Source organism: Artemia sp. Qi Xiang Cuo, chromosome 13 (genome assembly GCF_049724085.1).
Source record: "Artemia sp. Qi Xiang Cuo chromosome 13, ASM4972408v1, whole genome shotgun sequence".
Lineage (NCBI taxonomy): Eukaryota > Metazoa > Arthropoda > Branchiopoda > Anostraca > Artemiidae > Artemia > Artemia sp. Qi Xiang Cuo.
Window position 1 is genome coordinate 30,117,551 of NC_142806.1, and position 19,357 is coordinate 30,136,907.

Sequence of the window (19,357 nt, forward strand, 5' to 3'; positions counted from 1 at the left end):
TTTTTAATGATCAAAATTGATTGAAGGGCAAATAGCCCCCCCCCCCCTGTCCGTCATTTCCCATAACACATCCACTCAAAATTTTGAGAGAGCCATTTTGTTCAGCGTAGTTGATTTCCAGATAGAAAATATGTTTTTGAGGAAGACACTCCCCCAAAACCCTGACGGCAAGTGTTTTAAGTTATGCCCTGGGGGCATATAAGTTTTTATAGAAGGCGTTGTCGTAGAAACTTCAAAAAAAGCTCATTCGATTGGAAATTCAAAGGGCTAGTGCCTTTTTCATGAGTCGAAAGTTATTGGATGGCAACTAGCCCCCCGCCCCTCAATCCCCCAAATACATCCAATCAAAATTTTGAGATAGCAATTTGGTTCAGCGTAGTTGATTTCCAAATAGAAAATATGTCTTTGAGGAGGAGACTCCCCCACAATCCTCAGGACAATGGTTTTAAGTTATGCCCTGGGGGCATATAAGGTTTTTATAGAAGGCGTTGTCGTAGAAAGTTCAAAAAAGGCTCATTCGATAGGAAATTCAAAGGGGTAGTGCCCTTTTTAATAGTCGAAAGTTATTGGAGGGCAGCTAACCTCCCTCTCACGTCCACCTTTTCCGCAAACATATCCAATCAAAATTTTGAGACAGCCATTTTATTAAACGTAGTTTTAAGTTCTGGAAATTAGGTCTTTGAGGATGACAACTCCCCCACAGCCCTCATGGCAAGGGTTGTAAGTTATGCCCTAGGGGCATATAAGGTGTGTATAGACAACGTTGTCGCAGAAACTTCAGAAAGGGCTAATTCGATTGGAAATTGAAATGGCTAGTTCCTTTTCTATAGTCGAAAGTGATTCTAAGGCAACTGACACCTCTTACATGTCCACCATTTCCCCAAACACATCCAAGTAAAATTTTGATATAGCCATTTTGTTCAATGTAGTTGAAAGTTCTCTAAATTATATGTTTGAGCAGGACAGTCCCCTCACAGTCTTCAGGGGCAAGGGTTATAAGTTAAGCCCTGGGGGCATATATGGTTCTTATGGAAGGAATGCTCGTAAGACCTTCAAAGAGGGCTCATTTGATTGGAAATTGAAAGTTCTAGCTCAATTTTTAAGCGTCAAAAGATATTGGAGGGTAACCGCCCCCCCCCCCAAACCCTTTTTCCCAAATGCTTCCAATAAAAAGTTTAAGAGAGATATTTTGTTAAAAATAGTTCAAAGATAATGTAAGTAAAATTGCAGGTTTGATATACCCCCCGAGGACCTGGGGGCAAGCGCTAAAAATTATGCCCTGAGGTCATATATGGTTCTTATTGAAAGGATGCTCGAATTAACTTCACAGAGGGATCATTTGACTGGAAATTGGAAGTTCTAGTTCACTTTTTAAGAGTCAAAAGAGATCGGAGGGCACTTAGCCTCCCCGTCCGCGCCCTTCTTTCCTCCAACCCATCCGATAAGAGCTTTGATATAGCTTTTTTAAAATAGTTCAATGACCATATAACGAAAACTCAGGGGTCAACACAGGCCCCAGGGCCCGAGGGCAGGTGTTGTAAGTTATGCCCTGAGGGAATATATGGTTCTTATTGAAGGGATGCTCGTAAAAAATTCAGAGATGGCTCATTTGATTGGAAATTGAAAGTTCTAGTTAAGTTTTTTAGGGTCAAAAGAGATGGGAGGCTAACTAGCCCCCCCCCCCGCCCATTTTTCGCCAAATGCATCCAATAAAATTTTGAGATAGCCATTAAGTTAAAAATTTCTCAAAAGTCAGATAACAAAAACTCAGGTGTCGTCAAAACCCCCAGGGCCCGGGCGCAGGCGTTGCAAGTTATGCCCTGGGGCATATATTGTTTGTATAACTTGTTCGTATGAAAGGGATGCTCGTATAAACTTCAGAGAGGGCTCATTTGATTGGATATTGAAAGTTCGAGCTCACCTTTTAATAGTCAAAAGAGATCCGACGGCAGCTAGCCCCCCCCCACGCCTTCTGTTTCAAAATCCATCTGATGAAAATTTTGACTTAGACACCTTGTTAAAAATAGTTCAAAGGTCGGATAAGAAAACCGGTGTCAAAGAACCCCCCGGGCACAGTGGAAGGCTCTATGCTCTAAGGGCATGTATGGTTCTTATGAAAGGGATGCTCGAGTAAACTTCATAGAGGGTTCAATTGATTGGAAATTGAAAGTTCTAGTTCAATTTTTAAGAGTCAAGAGAGTGAAACTAGCCGACCCCCTACCCTCTTTTTTCCCCAAACCCGTCCGCTACAGATTTTGAGATAGACAGTGTTTTGGAAATTTTTCAAAAATTAGATAACAAAATGCCCCCCAGAGCCCGGGGGATAGGCGTTGTAAGTGTTGTCCTGGGGACGTATATGGTTCTTATGAAAGGGATGCTAGTATAAACTTCAGAGGGGGCTCATTTGATTGGAAATTGAAAGTTCTAGATCAATTTTTAAGAGTCAAAAGATATCCGAGGGCACCTAGTCCTCCCATACACCCTTTTTTCCCCAAGCTCATCCGATAAAATTTTTAGAATAGCATTTTCATTCAAAATAGTTCAAAGGTCATATAAGAAAAATTCCTGTGTCGACGGAACCCGCCAGGGCCCGGAGGCAGGCGTTATGAGTAATGCTCTAGGGGCATATATAGTTTTTATGGAAGGGATGCTCGTATAAACTTCGGAGAGGGCTCATTTGATTTGAAATTGAAAGTTCTTGTTCCCTTTTTAAGAGTCAAAAGAGATCGGAGGGAAACTAGCCCCCCCCCCCCCCCATCTCCACGCCCTAAATGCATCAGATAAAAATTTTGAGATAGACATTTTGTTAAAAATAGTTCAAATTTCTGATAACAAAAACTCCATTGTCGACATAGCCCCCCAGGGCCCGGAGATAGGCGTTGTAAGTTATGCCCTGGGAGCATATATGGTTGTTATGGAAGGGATGCTCGTATAAAATTCCGTCAAAATACAAATGAATTAGCATTGTCAGTTTAATATGCATATACAGATATTTAGTAATCAAAATGTTAATATTATTTCATTTATTAAAGTTATAAAGTAAAAACATTTATATTTATTTCAGTAAAGTGCAAATTTTGTTCTGGCCTTGGGAAGGCATAGAGGTTTTGCGCCCAACTTGTGTTAATTTCTGCTCGTTTTGAGTTTGACTCGGTTATTTATTGTAATATCTGTTCGTTTTGGGTTTCAATTATTTATCGATGCTGATTTGTGGTAGTTTCACGCTTGGTAAATTATTTTATTTTATTTTTGCTCATTTTTTGTTTAATGGAGTTCTTTACTTTTCTTTGAAAAACTTATTTTGTGGAAATTTCTTTTTTAATTAATTAAGAGTCAAAAGTGATTGGAGGGCAGCTAGCCTCCCCCCCACACTCCATTTATTTTTTCTAAGAGGCACTTCATATAGAAGGGGTCGTCGTATAAACTTCAAAGGGGGCTCATTAGATTAGAAATCGAGAGTTCTAGTGCCCTTTTTAAGAGTCAAAAAGTGATCAGAGGGCAACTGGCCCCCCAAGCTCTTTTTCCCCGAATATATCTGATAGTAAATTTCAGGTAGCCATTTTGTTAAAAATAGATCAAAGACCATATAACAAAAACTCCTTTACGTATGGTCATTTCGTTAAAAATAGTTCAAAGATCATATAAGAAAAACTCCTGTGTCGACACAATCCCCCAAAGGACCAGGGCAGGCGTTGTAAGTATTGCTCTGGGGGCATATATGGTGCTTATGGAAGTTATGCTTGTATAAACTTCAGAGAGGGTTCATTTGAATGGAAATTAAAAGCTGTAGTTCATTTTCTCAGAGTGAAAAAGATCAGAAAGCAACTAGTCCCTCCCGCCCTCCACGCCTTTGGATGTATCGGATGGATAAACCCATCTGATAATAATTTCAGGTGACCATTTTGTTAAAAATAATTCAACCATCAGATATTAAAACTCCAGGGATACTTGTATAAAATTCAGAGAGGGCTCATTTGATTGAAAATAGAAAGTTCTAGTTCACTTTTAAAGAGTCAAAAGAGACCAAAGCTTAATCTAGTCCACCCATGCCTTTTTTCTCCAAACCAATCAAATTAAAAATTTGACACAGCCACTTTGTTAAAAATAGTTCAATCATCAGATAATAAAAACTCTGAGGTTGACACAAGCCCATTTTTTCACTTTGATGTTGTTACTTTGATATCACTTTTGATAATTTGATGAATATTTGATTTTTTTTTTTAAGTTTGATTTTGAAATAAGGAATTTTCAAAAACCCGAAATTTTTTGCAATCAAAAACGATCAAAAATTAATTCAAAAAAACTTTCCAAAAAATAAGTTTTCAAAGAAAAGTAAAGGCCATATTTAAACTTTAAGCTCAGCAGCTACAAATACCTTTTAAAATTCAAACTCAAAACGACCAGAAATTACTATTAAATAATAAATTAAATCTAAAACAAACAGAAATTAAATAAACAATCATAGCAAAAACATTCAACAAGTAATAATAAAATCTTAAAGCGAGTAATGCTTACATTGAATATGAATATCAAGCTTAAAACGAAAAAGAACATTTTCCTATAGAAGTATAAATGAAACTTAAAACGAACAGAAATTAAATAAACAATCAATGCAAACAAACATACAATAGATATTAATGTAAATTAATAAATAAATCTTAAAACGAGTGAAACTTCAGTTGAATATGCAAATCAAGCTTGAAACGAACAAAAATCACCACAAACAAGAGTTTGGGTATGACCAACTTCTCTCACTGTAAAAGTCTAAAACCTACTGCACCACTGGCACCTTACTGAAAACTATATGCGTCTTGAACAGTCTTGGAAAGTATAAACAACATTAGACTGAATATTTGATGTATAATGATATTAATTGTGGAAAGATTCATCAGTTCAAGAATTTATTTCACTGTAATTGTATTTTATTTTCATGCTGTAAGAACTGGAAAAGAAAATATTTGTAATATAATTCGTTTTCAGTTGAGCGCCAATGACGCAGTAGGCTTTTGGTTTTTATTTACAATTAGGAAAGGAGGCAGTATCCAAACACTTGTTTGTAGGGAGACTATATTTGTCTTTAACAACTTTAAAAAGAGCTAATAAATTAAACTGAATATTTGATGCATAAAGATATTAATTGCTGAAAGCTCATTAGTTCAAAATACTACTATAATTTTAATGTTTATTTTAATATTAAGTACAAAAGAAAACATTTGTTATAAAATTCGGTTACAGTAAAGCACCAATGACGCAGTAGGTTTTAGACTATTACAGTGAGAGAAGGAGGTGATACTCAAACTCTTGTTTGTCGTGATTTTTGTTTGTTTCAAGCTTGATTTGCATATTCAATTTAAGTTTCACTCGTTTTAAGATTTATTTATTAATTTACATTAACATATATTGTATGTTTGTTTGCATTGATTGTTAATTTAATTTCTGTTCGTTTTAAGTTTCATTTATATTTTTCATTATTCAAGGGCAATTTCCAGGAGGCGGCTTGACCCTATTTGCTTGACATGGCTGAACCAGTGCAGTTGTTGTTTACTGATTTTACTGAGAATGGTTTCAGTGGACTGGAACCTTTGATGTACTTCCACATTTGTAATTTGGTCATGTATTTGATTCTAGCAATGCACTGGAGGAATCTCATCTCAAAAGCTAATTTCCTCTTGTTTTCTCTTGTCTTTGATTTTCAGGGTTCATGTTTTGCATCCATAAATAACTATGGGGATTATTAAACGGTTGAATGGGCGCAATTTGAGTTTGTTGGATAGGTGGATACTTGCCAGAGGTTGGCTAGTCTTTGGAAGCTAGAGCTAGCAAGTATTAGTCAATGTTTCACATCAGAGCTATGGCAATTATCTGAGGAGACTTGAGATAAGATAAGACATTTATTTCAAAAAACAACTATCACAAGCCCCAAAGGGCCAAATTCGCATTTTGGAGTCTAAAAAACTGGCTAAATAATGCCAAAAATAACAATATCAGAAAGGCAAAGCCATTCATTAGTAAAAAAAAAAAATAGGCAGCAAAATGTAAGAGAGTTAAAAGGTAAAAACTAAATCAAAACTAAAAAAGAGTGAGGTAAAAATTAGTGTTAATAAGGTTTAAGAGAGAACATATAAACAAGAGGAAGGCAACAAGAGAACCAAACTGACACAAACTAGGGTATTACCAGTACAATAAAAAAGGAAAACTAGTGGTTTATTTGATCAGTAATGAAGGGGACAAAGGTTTTTTCATACCTGGAGGTTAAGCAATGGATGGGAGACAAGATAGGAACAGGTTCAGAAACAGTACATGGCAGGCAGTGTCTGTATGAGGAGTGTCTTTTGGGGAAAATATTTTCCCAGCAAAGGGTTGATTTTGAATTGAAGTTATCAAGTATTTTGCAATAGGTTGCATAGGTTGCATCAAGACGCTGGGTAATTCTAGACAGAGAAAAGCCAAGACAAATAGTCCAAGTAATTTAGAGGCAAATGTTTAAATAGCTGGGGCACGGGTAAATGGCAGGAGAATGGGAAGAAAAGATTAAACCGGTTGGATAAAAGATCTTTTTCTTCAAGTTACAATTTTCTTGTGAGAATTGGTGATTGTTTGGATTTTATTAAAAAATTTTTGACTATTTAATAAATAAAAATTGACATTTGTGATTTTAGCTGAATGTTTCAGCTACCTGACCAGGTTTTACCTGGTCCCACCCAAAATTTCCACCACCCCCCCCCCTTACACTCAACCTATAATTGGTATCCTCCCCAATGGACAAAGTGTAAGAATTTTTAATCCAGCTGATATTCAAAGGAGTTCAACTCAAACAAGTGTAACTAGAAGTCATATCCCTACCTCTGTCCCTCATAGTTATGTTTTACCTCCCAATTATCCTAACTACACCATCCAAACAACAAACAGATATTCTGTGCTCAATGAAGAGTGCTATCCAGCTTTACCCTCTTATGACAGTGATGAAGAGCACATAACAGCTGGAAATCCATTGGATATATAAGGAATTATTGTACATGAAAATGGATTAGCATTACCAAGACTAGGGCAGAATCCCAACATCGGCACGAAAAGGAAAGACTTGTCCCCACACAGTGAAACAGGTCCAGCTGCGAAGTGTAAGCAAAGGAAATCTGCAACACCTCAAGCAAATTACATCAACAAAGATACACAGAGCATCATCCCAGAACAAGAACATTATAAAGTGTTATTAGAAATTATCATAGAGGAAAGTGGAAAAAACTTCCTCCTGATTATGAAATTGCAAAATCAATCCAAACAATATTGAAGAATTCCAAATTTGAGCTTGAAGTTAAGAAAGAAAGAAGGAACAGGCTTTTATATCTACAAGGTGAAGATGAGACTGTAAAGATTTTATCTACCAGCACACTCTGCAACATCACCATAAAGACAAAAAGAATTCAACCTATAGTAAGAGGAATAATTAAAGGTATCCCTCTTAACTTATCCATAGAGGAAATCAAGGAGCGCTTACGAACCCCAACAACTGTGAAAGATGCTATAAGACAGAAAAGATACAATAAGGAATCTAAAAAACTTGAAAATATCCTTGCAGTATTAATTATTTTTAAGGGTAGGACCCTACCACCAAATATCTGGTGCTTTGGAAGAAAAAAGGAGGTATACCAATACTATCGCAGAGTCCTCCAGTGTCACAAGTGCCAGAAATATGGACACACTCAAAAAGAATGTAGAGCTAAAGAGTCAATATGTTTGAGGTGTTCAGAGAAACACCCATCAAACCAGTGCCCACATAAAACAGTAAACCCTGAAATCAGACCAAAAGCATACATGTGTGCCAATTGTGGTGGAAGTCACTCATCAACATCCAATTGGTGCCCAGGCAGCAAAACCAAGGAATCCTCCAAGTAGCTGAAAAATATCAAATTGGGTTCCATATGGCACATGTAGCTTATAAAAGCTATGCTGATGTAATAAACAAGAGGAGGCTACATCACAATCAGATCAATCAGACCTCACAAAGCCAGATCACTGACAGACTTGTAAAATCTTCCAAAACAGAAGCAGCTGAAAAGTTAGTAATTGGCCTATTATGCAGCCCAGATCTTATGAATTTATCAAGCCTAAGCCTACCAGTTCGTATTGAAAAGCTCTGTAAGTTGGTAGAAGAATTAAATTTAGGCTCCCTTAATCAACAAAAGATTTCAAGTGTTTGTCTGCTTAATAATGCTTCATTAGATATGCACCATGGTCCCTAAAATAATGTCATATTATTCTTGACCACTGCCAGGAAAATACTATTGATATAATCTGTATCCAGGAAACTTGGCTACAACCACATATAAGAATGTGGATGACAATTTTGATGACAAAATTTAATATGCAAATTTGTAGACTTGTAGCGCAGTTTTTACAAGACATAGGAGCAGATAAAAAGATATAGTCCAGTTGTTACTTAAATCTGGTGCATCTTGAATATAAGTGCAGTGGAAAATTATAGTGACAATTCACCCCTTACTTCCTTTTTCAACTTTCTAAGGTGATATTTTGAGAAACCATTGAATGAGGACCTAAGTGACATTTACTGTCAAGAAAGGTCCGAAATCCTGCTGCTGTTGCTGCTGCTGGCAGGAGTATGCATGACTCTCTTATTGGACACATACTTGTCAGGTTAGTTTTTGGAAGGTGTCTGCAAAACGGAGGCACAGCGTTCCTCTCCTGTGCTCAAGAGTTTCCAGCTTGGCCTTTTTTAGAAGGAGTGAGTATGGAACCTTAGCTCCTTTAAGAATTATTCTAAGGGCTCTATTTTGAATAGATTCAATTTTTTCTGATTCATCACAGGAGATGCCAGGATTCCAAACTGGACAAACATATTCAAGATGCAGGCAGACAAAGGAAGTATAGATCCTTAAAGAATAGGATGAGGGGACATTAAATGTATTCAATAGCTTTAGGAGAGACTTGGCTACCAAGGTACAGGCAGCAGTCAACTGTTTCAACCTGACTCCCACCTATGGTGATATTGGGTGGGTTGTCTAGTTCATGTCTTGTAGTTAACATGAAATTGGTCTTGCTGGCATTGATCCCCATCCTGAATGGAGTTTGGGATTTGGGAATTAATCATAGATGATTATTGATGAATAAAGATTTCAAAAGGTAAGATAGAACTTACTGGTAATGTGAGGTCTTGTGAACTGCCGATATAACTTCAACCTCCCCCCCCCCCTGCCATCAAATATTTTGTTGCCCCCTCCCTAGAAAAGATGCTGCCTACTCTAATGAATACTAATTTCTAATCTTATGTATGATATACAGAGTAGTAGATAGTTAGGATTGGCTGATGTTTGGGACTGGGCTAGTTAAGATAGGCTGACTATAATCTTTAAAACTTGCCTTAACATTCAAACTGTAATAAAAGTTACCTTTACCTCCTAGCCTATTTAAATATAATTATTCTGGTATTTGCCAACTAATAACTAATTAGAGAGAAGGAGACACATTAAAAAAAACAATTCTTACTTCATAAAATGCAGAATAATTAGAGTTAACACATTTGCATGCAGCCTCACTATACTTTACCTCTAAGCCCCCTTATGTGCAAATATATAGCCCAAATTATATATTTTTTCTGTCTTATAAAAACAATTCTTACTTCATAATATGCAAAAAAATCATAGTTAACACGTTTTGCATATGGCCCCACAACACTTTACCCCCTAACCCTCCCCCCTGATGTGCAAATATATAGCCAAATTACATATTTCCTATCTTTTCCCCAATGCATGATAGTTGTTTCAACGCCTGTATCTGTAAATTCAATCTACTGTGATAAAACAAAACTGGAAAAATAATTTACAGGTGGCAGAATGCATTGAAAACTTATAATTTGGGCTATATATTTGCACATTAGGAGGGGGGAGTAAAATAATGCATGGATGTGGGCAAAATGTATTAACTATGATTATTCTGTATATTATGAAGTAAGGATTGTTTTTTAACATGTTTCCTTCTCTCCAGTTAGTTCTCAAGGCAAATATCATTATTTTACTTCCATACTTGCCTATTATTGAATGTAGGCCCTATTGGCAATACAGTCTGGCTATGATTTAGACACTTTTTTCTAACTTTAAAATCCTGTATCTAAGATTGGACAGCATTTTCTAAGTTAAGTATATGCCCATGATTAGGCTCCACTTAATATTTTTGCTGCTCTATAGCCTATGGTTAAAATGTTCAGTCTAGTCACACACTTATTGAAAAAATTTAGACAGATCTACTGGGAATCTTGCTCTAATCAGTAAAATTCTACTTTAGCTACTTTTGGCTATCTTGGAAAGGGGGTAGGTTAGGAAAATGAAACTTTCAGGGATGGATCTACAGGCTACAATTTTTCTTTGGGGGGGGGGGGGGGTATTTTGAAGTACCTACCTGCACTCCTTCTCTCTTTAGAGGGCCCTGTCCTTTGATGACCTTTAAAAATCTGTGTGCTATAAAATTGAAACCTTGCAAAATGGATCTTCTGCTTAAATGAAGTAACCTTACCTTAATCACCTTAGGGTAAGGTAAGGTAAGTTGGATAATAACATAGCTTAGTGTTTTGGATATATATCAAACTAGGCAGATAAGAAGATTCTCTAAGCAGTTTGGGGTTAATATCCAACTAACCAGATAATTGTTTCTCTTAGGCAGAGAGAATATCTACCTAGTTTGATAATAATGTCACTTAGTTTTTCTGATATATATCCAACTAGGCAGATAAGAAGATTCTCTAAGTAGTTTGGGGTAAATATCCAACTAGACAGATAATTCATTTCTTTTAGGCATAGCATGAACATCTAACTAGGTGGATAATACCAAGTCTTAACACTCCTGATATATATCCAACTAGGAGGATAAGTAAATTCCATTAGGCTATGCACGTTTAGGATAATATCCAACTAGCCAGATAAATTGTTTCTCTTAGGCACAGCAAGAATATCTAACTAGGTGGATAATGCTGAGTCTTAGATCTTCTGATATATATTTAACTAGGCAGGAAGTTACTTTACTACCTAGTTGGATTAATATCAAAAGGGCTAGGACAAAGTGTTATCCACCAAGTTAGATGTTCATGCTATGTCTAAGAGAAAAAAATTGTCTGACTAGTTGGATATTATCACTAGTTTGCAGAAAGAATTTACTTATCTGTCTAGTTAGATATATATCAGAAGCATTAAGTTAAAGTGTTATCCACCTAGTTAGAGATACTAAGTTGGCTCTTATGCTTTATTGTATTTGGCTAGCAAGATTAAACTATTTTTCTTTTAAATTTCAATTATTTTTTCTAGTTGTATAATTTCTTATTTGCTTAAAAGGATTTTTCAGATACGTTAGCTAACTAGTTGGATAATTTTTGCAAAAACTAAGTGTGGTTGGATATTATTTTTACATTCTATAGAATAGAAATTTTTAGATATTATCCATTGGGTATACTCCCCCTTTCTATAGAATGTAAAAATAGTATCCAACTACAGTTAGTATCAAGATAAAATATCATGGTACACAGATAATAACATTTTTAAGACTCTTACACCTTTACCTACCTAGCTGAATATTTGACTGTCTATGCAATATACAGAATATCTACCTAGTTGGATAATAATGTTGCTTAGTGTTTCTGATATATATCCAACTAGGTAGATAAGAAGATTCTCTAAGCATTTTTGGGTTAATATCTCACTAACCAGATAAAGCGTTTTTCTTTGGCACAGCATGAACATCTAACTAGGTGGATAATACCAAGTCTTAACACACCTGATAGATATCCAACTAGGAAGATAAGTAAATTCCAGTAGGCTATGCAGTTTTGGGATAATATCCAACTTGCCAGATAAATTGTTTCTCTTAGGCACAGCAATAATATCTAACTAGGTGGATAATGCTGAGTCTTAGATCTTCTGATATATATTTAACTAAAAAGGAAGTTACTTAACTGCTTAGTTGGATTAATATCAAAAGGGCTAGGACAAAGTGTTATCCACCAAATTAGATGTTCATGCTATGTCTAAGAGAAAAAAATTGTCTGAGTAGTTGGATATTATCACTAGTTTGCATGAAGATCTGTCTAGTTAGATACATATCAGAAGCATTAAGTTAAAGTATTATCCACCTAGTTAGAGATACTAAGATGGCTCTTATGCTTTATTGTATTTGGCTAGCAAGATAAAACTATTTTTCTTTTAAATTTTAATTATTTTCCTAGTTGAATAATTTCTTATTTGCTTAAAAGGATTTTTGAGATAGCTATCTAGTTGGATAATTTTGGCAATAACTAAGTATAGTTGAATATTATTTTTATATTCTATAGAATAGAAATTTTTAGATATTATCCATTGGGTATACTCCCTTCTGTAGCCTGTAGAGCCATTCCTGAAAGTTTTATTTTCCTAATCTAACCCATTTCCAAGATAGTCAAAAGTAGCTAAAGTATAATTCTACCATCTATGTCATGTTGCCATAGAGTAAAATAAAAGTATGCAAGCCAATTGAAACAAAGGTAAATATTTACCAAATCATATTATTGACTTACAAATAAAGTGAATATACCACTCAATGCTTTTTTTATGTCTTTCCAAATATAATAGTCATTTTTTTCAGAAATGAATTTTACCCACACCCCAATATATACCAATTCAGGGTATATATTTGCATATTAGGAGAGTTGGGGGTATATTTTAATTCTGATGGAAATGAAAGGTAGGCTAAGTTTAAACTTTACCCCCACCCCTCTAATGTGCAAATATATACCCTGAATTGGTATATAGAGGTGGGGATGAAATTCAATTCCGACAAAAATGATTAGCCTGTTATATTTGGAAAGAGCACAAAAAAGGCATCGAGTGGTATATTCACTTTATTCATAAGTCAATAGCCTAATATGATTTGGTAAATATTTACCGAAAAAAAAATAGCCTACAAGTTCACTTCACAGATCAAAAATTGAAAATGGCAATCAGCCGATAAACGACCGATATAGTATATTTTGGTCTTCAAGTTTATTATGCAGCAGCAGCAGCAGGATTTCGGACCTTTCTTGACAGTAAATGTCACTTAGGTCCTCATTCAATGGTTTCTCAAAATATCACTTTAGAAAGTTGAAAAGGGAAGTAAGGGGTGAATTGTCACTATAATTTTACACTGCACTTGTATTCAAGATGCACCAAATTTAAGTAACAAACTGGACTATATCTTCTTATCTGCTCCTATGTCTTGTAAAAACTGCACTACAAGTCAACAAATTTGCATATTAAATTTTGTCATCCACATTCTTATATGTGGTTGTAGCCAAGTTTCCTGGATACAGATTATATCAATAGTATTTTCCTGGCAGTGGTCAAGAATAATATGACATTATTTTAGGGACCATGGTGCATATCTAATGAAGCATTATTAAGCAGACAAACACTTGAAATCTTTTGTTGATTAAGGGAGCCTAAATTTAATTCTTCTACCAACTTACAGAGCTTTTCAATACGAACTGGTAGGCTTAGGCTTGATAAATTCATAAGTTCTGGGCTGCATAATAGGCCAATTACTAACTTTTCAGCTGCTTCTGTTTTGGAAGATTTTACAAGTCTGTCAGTGATCTGGCTTTGTGAGGTCTGATTGTGATGTAGCCTCCTCTTGTTTATTACATCAGCATAGCTTTTATAAGCTACCTGTGCCATACAAAACCCAATTTGATATTTTTCAGCTACTTGGAGGATTCCTTGGTTTTGCTGCCTTACTGGGCACCAATTGGATGTTGATGAGTGACTTCCACCACAATTGGCACACATGTATGCTTTTGGTCTGATTTCGGGGTCTACTGTTTTAAGTGGGCACTGGTTTGACGGGTGTTTCTCTGAGCACCTCAAACATATTGACTCTTTAGCTCTACATTCTTTATGAGTGTGTTCATATTTCTGGCACTTGTGACACTGGAGGACTCTTCGATAGTATTGGTATACCTCCTTTTTTCTTCCAAAGCACCAAATATTTGGTGGTAGGGTCCTACCCTCAAAAATAATTAATACTGCAAGGCTATCTTCAAGTTTTTTAGATTCCTTATTGTATCTTTTCTGTCTTATACCATCTTTCACAGTTGTTGGGGTTTGTAGGCTCTCCTTGATTTCCTCTATGGATAAGTTAAGAGGGATACCTTTAATTATTCCTCTTACTATAGGTTGAATTCTTTTTGTCTTTATGGTGATGTTGCAGAGTGTGTTGGTAGATAAAATCTTTACAGCCTCATCTTCACCTTGTAGATATAAAAGCATGTTCCTTCTTTCTTTCTTAACTTCAAGCTCAAATTTGGAATTCTTCAATATTGTTTGGATTGATTTTGCAATTTCATAATCAGGAGGGAAGTTTTTTCCACTTTCCTCTATAATAATTTCTAATAACACTTTATAATGTTCTTGTTCTGGGATGATGCTCTGTGTACCTTTGTTGATGTAATTTGCTTGAGGTGTTGCAGATTTCCTTTGCTTACACTTTGCAGCTGAACCTGCTTCACTGTCTGGGGACAAGTCTCTCCTTTTTGTGCCAATGTTGGGATTCTGCCCTAGTCTTGGTAATACTAATCCATTGTCATGCACAGCAATTCCTTCTATTTCCAATGGATTTCCAGCTGTTCTGAGCTCTTCATCACCGTCATGAGAGGGTAAAGCTGGATAGCACTCTTCATTGAGCGCAGAATATTTGTTTGTTGTTGGGATGGTGTAGTTAGGATAATCGGGAGGTAAAACATAACTATGAGGGACAGAGCTAGGGATATGACTTGTAGTTACACTTGTTTGAGTTGAGCTCCTTTGAATATCAGCTGGATTAAAAATTCTTACACTTTGTCCATTGGGGAGGATACCAATTATAGGTTGAGTGTAAGGGGGGTGGAAATTTTGGGTGGGACCAGGTAAAACCTGGTCAGGTAGCTGAAACATTCAGCTAAAATCACAAATGTCAATTTTTATTTATTAAATAGTCAAAAAAATTTTTAATAAAATCCAAACAATCACCAATACTCACAAGAAAATTGTAACTTGAAGAAAAAGATCTTTTATCCAACCGGTTTAATCTTTTCTTCCAAGTTTATTATGTTTATCTTATCTTGCGTTTTTGAAAATGTTTGCTTATTTTCGCCATCTGAGCCCAGGGCCCCAGACTTAACCTTCAGAAAAGGGCCTTTTTAAGTGGTGTTGCTCCCGCTGTCTTCCTGAGGTTACCAAACAGAAGGGGGATTGTAATCAGCCATCATGATATTTTAAGGGAGAAAAAATAAATTCCTTTGTGGAATGTCGAAACTAACAAATTAGGAACGGTTTGAACTAAAATGCTTTTTAATTAGGGGTTATAATGTAGGTCTGTCATCTCACACGATTTTGAGAAAAATATACCAAATAAAAAGATAACCGTACAGTATCATAAGCAAAAAGATCATGGCCGTACGAAAGGGGGGTAGCTGCCCCCCTCCCTAGAAATTCAAATTTACGCTAAATATGGCTGAAAAAGCAATTGGAAAAAAGGTAGATGGCTAAAAAAGCAGTTGATAAAAGTTAGATGGTTGAAAAAGCTGGAAATAAGTAACTGGAATGACGGATTAAAAGTCAGACAAGAAGCAATTATCCATAATGTCATCGAAAGATTTAGCTCTAATCCAAGAAGATTGATTAATGCTGAAGCTTATCGGTAATTTGATTTTTGGTGATTACTTATTAATAAAGATTTCATAGGTATGATAGAACTTGCTGGTAATGTAAGGTTTTGTGAACTGACAATATAACTTCAGCCCCCCTCTCTTCATCACAGAATCGGATGCCCCCCCCCCTTTAGAGAAGAAGCTACGTACGCCAATGAAAAAGATTCACACAAAATTTTCAAAAGGCGTAGAAATAAAAAAAAAAATTACCAGACGGAATTATGTAACGGTTCGACTTTTTTTTTTCAAGAAAGCCGTTGTATTTTTCTTTAAACAATACTAAATTAAATTTTTGTCCTGTGGGCTAAATCCAAACTCCTCATCCCTCTTTAATATTATGACCCAAAAAACAGACTGTCTTTCAATCGGAAAAATCTCCAGAAATTGCGTTTTTTTCATAGGAGTTGACACTAACTGTAAAATAGTAATAATGTAAGAATTAGCAATAAGAAGAAAAACCAAAATCAGAAATAACCAGAATTTAGTTTTGTTCTGAAAATCCAAATCGGAAGGATTTGTCTTATTCTTTGCACGATTGTGTAGTTTAGCTATTTGGAAAAGGAAAATTCCTATTGCTTGAATTATTTGAGATTGGATAAATAAATTTGTCTGCTACGTTTTGGAAGAAGGGATTCTAACTAATTTTATTTTTTGTCGTTTTTCTTAGTACTGGTGAAGAACAGTAAAAATCCAAGGCCAAATCGACTTATCATGAGGAAACAAAGACAAATTTGACAACAAGATCGGGTCTATGTCTAGTAAGAAGAAAAAAAAAGAATAATTATACGAATATTTCCCCGTGTATCGAGAAAGGTGCACGAGTAAGAACAGAAATAAAAGCAAAACTACACAAAATGAAAAAAATAAGAAAGAATAAAAAGATAAAAATTATAAATCCAGTATGTACAATTGCTGATATTTCTTGATCATTAAACTTAGATTCTGAAAAAAAAATTCTGGATAAAATTGTTTTCTTTTACCTAGCTCAAGAAGCTCTTTTGTCAATTCTTACTAGAAATCCGGATAGCATTTTGATTCGATTTTACCGTAATGTCTTGATTAGATTTTAGAGCAGCTTTGATATTCGTAGAAACCTTTGTAACCACAATCAGCCACCTACGCTGGAATTTATTAAAATGAAAAAATTAGAAGACATAGCCTCAAAACATAAATGAGCTACATAGGAATTGTCAGATATTGTTGGAGTAACTACGCTAATCCAAATATCCCGGTGGTTACAGACTTGAGCTTCTCCATATACTATCGGTACAACCCTGATAAAATATTAATAGGCAAAATGTGAATTTTGATCATGTTGATAAACAAGCTATCAAAGAGAGTAAATAATTACTACTGTTGCTCTTATTTTATATTAAAAAGGCTATGCTGCAATATAACACGAGGGTCTCTCTTTCTATATTCTCTCGTTTGGTTCAGAAACTTTTATCTTGCTTTTGTTTTTTTTTAGATTACAATAAGTGCCAAAATTATAGCCCTATAAAGGTTCATATTCTTTATATTTTAAACTGGCTATGGAAGAAAGTAAATAATTATCATGGTAATTCTATTTTGTATAAAAAAAAGGCTATGCTACAATATAACTTGTTAATCTCCGTTTATCATTATTCGGTGGTTTGGTTTAGAACCACTCATTTTGTGACTGGTTTTATAGATAAAATAATGTCAAAACTGAAGTTATTAAAAAATGTTCATAACTCTTTTTGTGGTCTATCAATTTTCTAGAAAAAAAAAACACAAACAAACAAGCAAAAATAGCGAGCATTGGAATCATATCGAAAATCCAGGTGGAATCAAGATTAGAAAAAAAATGGGAAAATTGTTGGCATTTTCTCATAACTGGTATGAATATTACTAAGAAATTGTGATTTTGAACTATAATGATGCGCATTAAGGTTACCTTGGATTCACACGGATGTGATTTTTTGCACTCACCAACAATTATCTCACCAAGAATGCAGCAACTGCAACTTTTTTGACTTCCTGTTAAAATGAACGCGATTTTTGAATCATCGTCTATGTTTATGAATCTCAACTTCTTTAATAAAGTGGACGTACCAATGACATAAATGATGGCATCAATAAAATAAATGCTGAAGAATTAATTTAGACAGTGTAGACCCGTCTGTTTTGCACTCCAAAGCTCAAAGACTAAAGAACAGGCTGCTAGTCATGAAAGCGTGAAAGAAGATTTGAGAAAAAGTGGGAGTTGAAGGTAAAATTAGGCCAAAGCATATTCTGAAATCAACCCTTAGGCTATATATAGGCTTAGTTATGAAAGCTCATTTTGAAATTATTGATCAATTTTTTTTTTTCTGCGCTAACGTAATACAATAGTAAAATGTTTGGATAAGCCCAGGAGGGGTTGGTCCTGGCAATGCAATTTCGAGCTATGTGAACGAACTTTCAGGAATGAAACTAGTCCAAATTGGTCCATAGATAAAAAAAATTTAACGCTACCACTCAAAATAGGATAAAAACAGTAGTTGAGTTCAGATCTCTATAATATGTTTATTACACTACTCAGTTAGTTTCAAGTATCATTTGTCATATTTGATATTTTACACAAAAAAAAAAAAACAACAACAAAAACGCCGAGTTGCAATGAATGAGTAAGGGTAACAAATTAAGATATTTAATTGCACTAATAGATATTAAAATTAGAATAGAAATGACTTCTTTTTTTTCAAATATAGCGTTATGAAAGAAGGAAAAAAACGTAGCTCCGATTACAGCGTAAAACCTTCAAACGGAAGATCATCGATTAGTTTGGTGATTCCTATATTTAAGTTGACTATACAAGCATCATACACTGTTTATTCATCAGGTCAGTCCACTTAAAGAAATAGGAAGGAATTCAAAGGTTCTTCGTTCTTAGTGAAGATGTTTATTCTTGGAGCAAACACAGTTTCCTTGTTCTTAAGAATCACCAGGGCCAGTTGAGGCCGACTCAGTAAAATAAGAGGAACTCAATAGAATAAACTTTTTTTTGAACTTTTCGCCGCAGTTACATTTTTGATATCCAACCAAACAACCAGGAACTGAAACATTCCAATGCCGTCGTTCTACTGAACAGCAGCACCGTTTCCCTATTAAAACCTAACAAAAAGTAGTGAGACAAAAAATCAAAACATATTCCAGGAATAAAGAGCGTAAGCAGTATTTTGTTTGGTGAGGTGTACAATTGTACAAAAGACGTGTTTTTACAGTCCTCGTTCAGGAAATAATAAGTAAAGTAACGAACACAAACTTTGCCATTGTCTTTGTTAAAAATATTGAATTAATAGTATTTAGGTTTTAAAACACGTATTATAAAGATTTCGAAAGACCTAAAATCCGTCATCCACTGAGTCTCCAGTCTCCAACAAAGACCAAGAATCCAGGCCCTATTAAGTTTCACCACTCTATAGCTCTGACTGGAGATTTTAAAGAGCACCAGACCAATGAGTCAGCACAAGAAACAGGACTAGTTTATTTCGGAATTTATTTCTTGCTGAGAAATCCTTTTTTTACGACTCCTAGAGTGCCATTTTCTCCACAGATTACACCCCTCCCCATAACGGTGAGCTGCAGTTAATAACTAGATGAATATAGGAAGTGGTATAAAGGGAAAAAGAATCACTGCAATGAAGAATATGAAAG

The 19,357-nt window shown here is 35.1% G+C and overlaps 1 protein-coding gene across 1 annotated transcript in view; it reads right to left on the reverse strand.

Moving 5' to 3' along the window:
* LOC148945173 (microsomal triglyceride transfer protein large subunit-like) overlaps positions 1 to 13,019 on the reverse strand; it is a 68,100-nt gene extending 55,081 nt beyond the window's left edge. The window contains exon 1 of the mRNA XM_089098965.1: positions 12,938 to 13,019. The gene's annotated coding sequence lies outside the window, so the exon portion shown is untranslated. The remainder of the gene's footprint in view (positions 1 to 12,937) is intronic.
* Between the last annotated feature and the right edge of the window lie 6,338 nt (positions 13,020 to 19,357).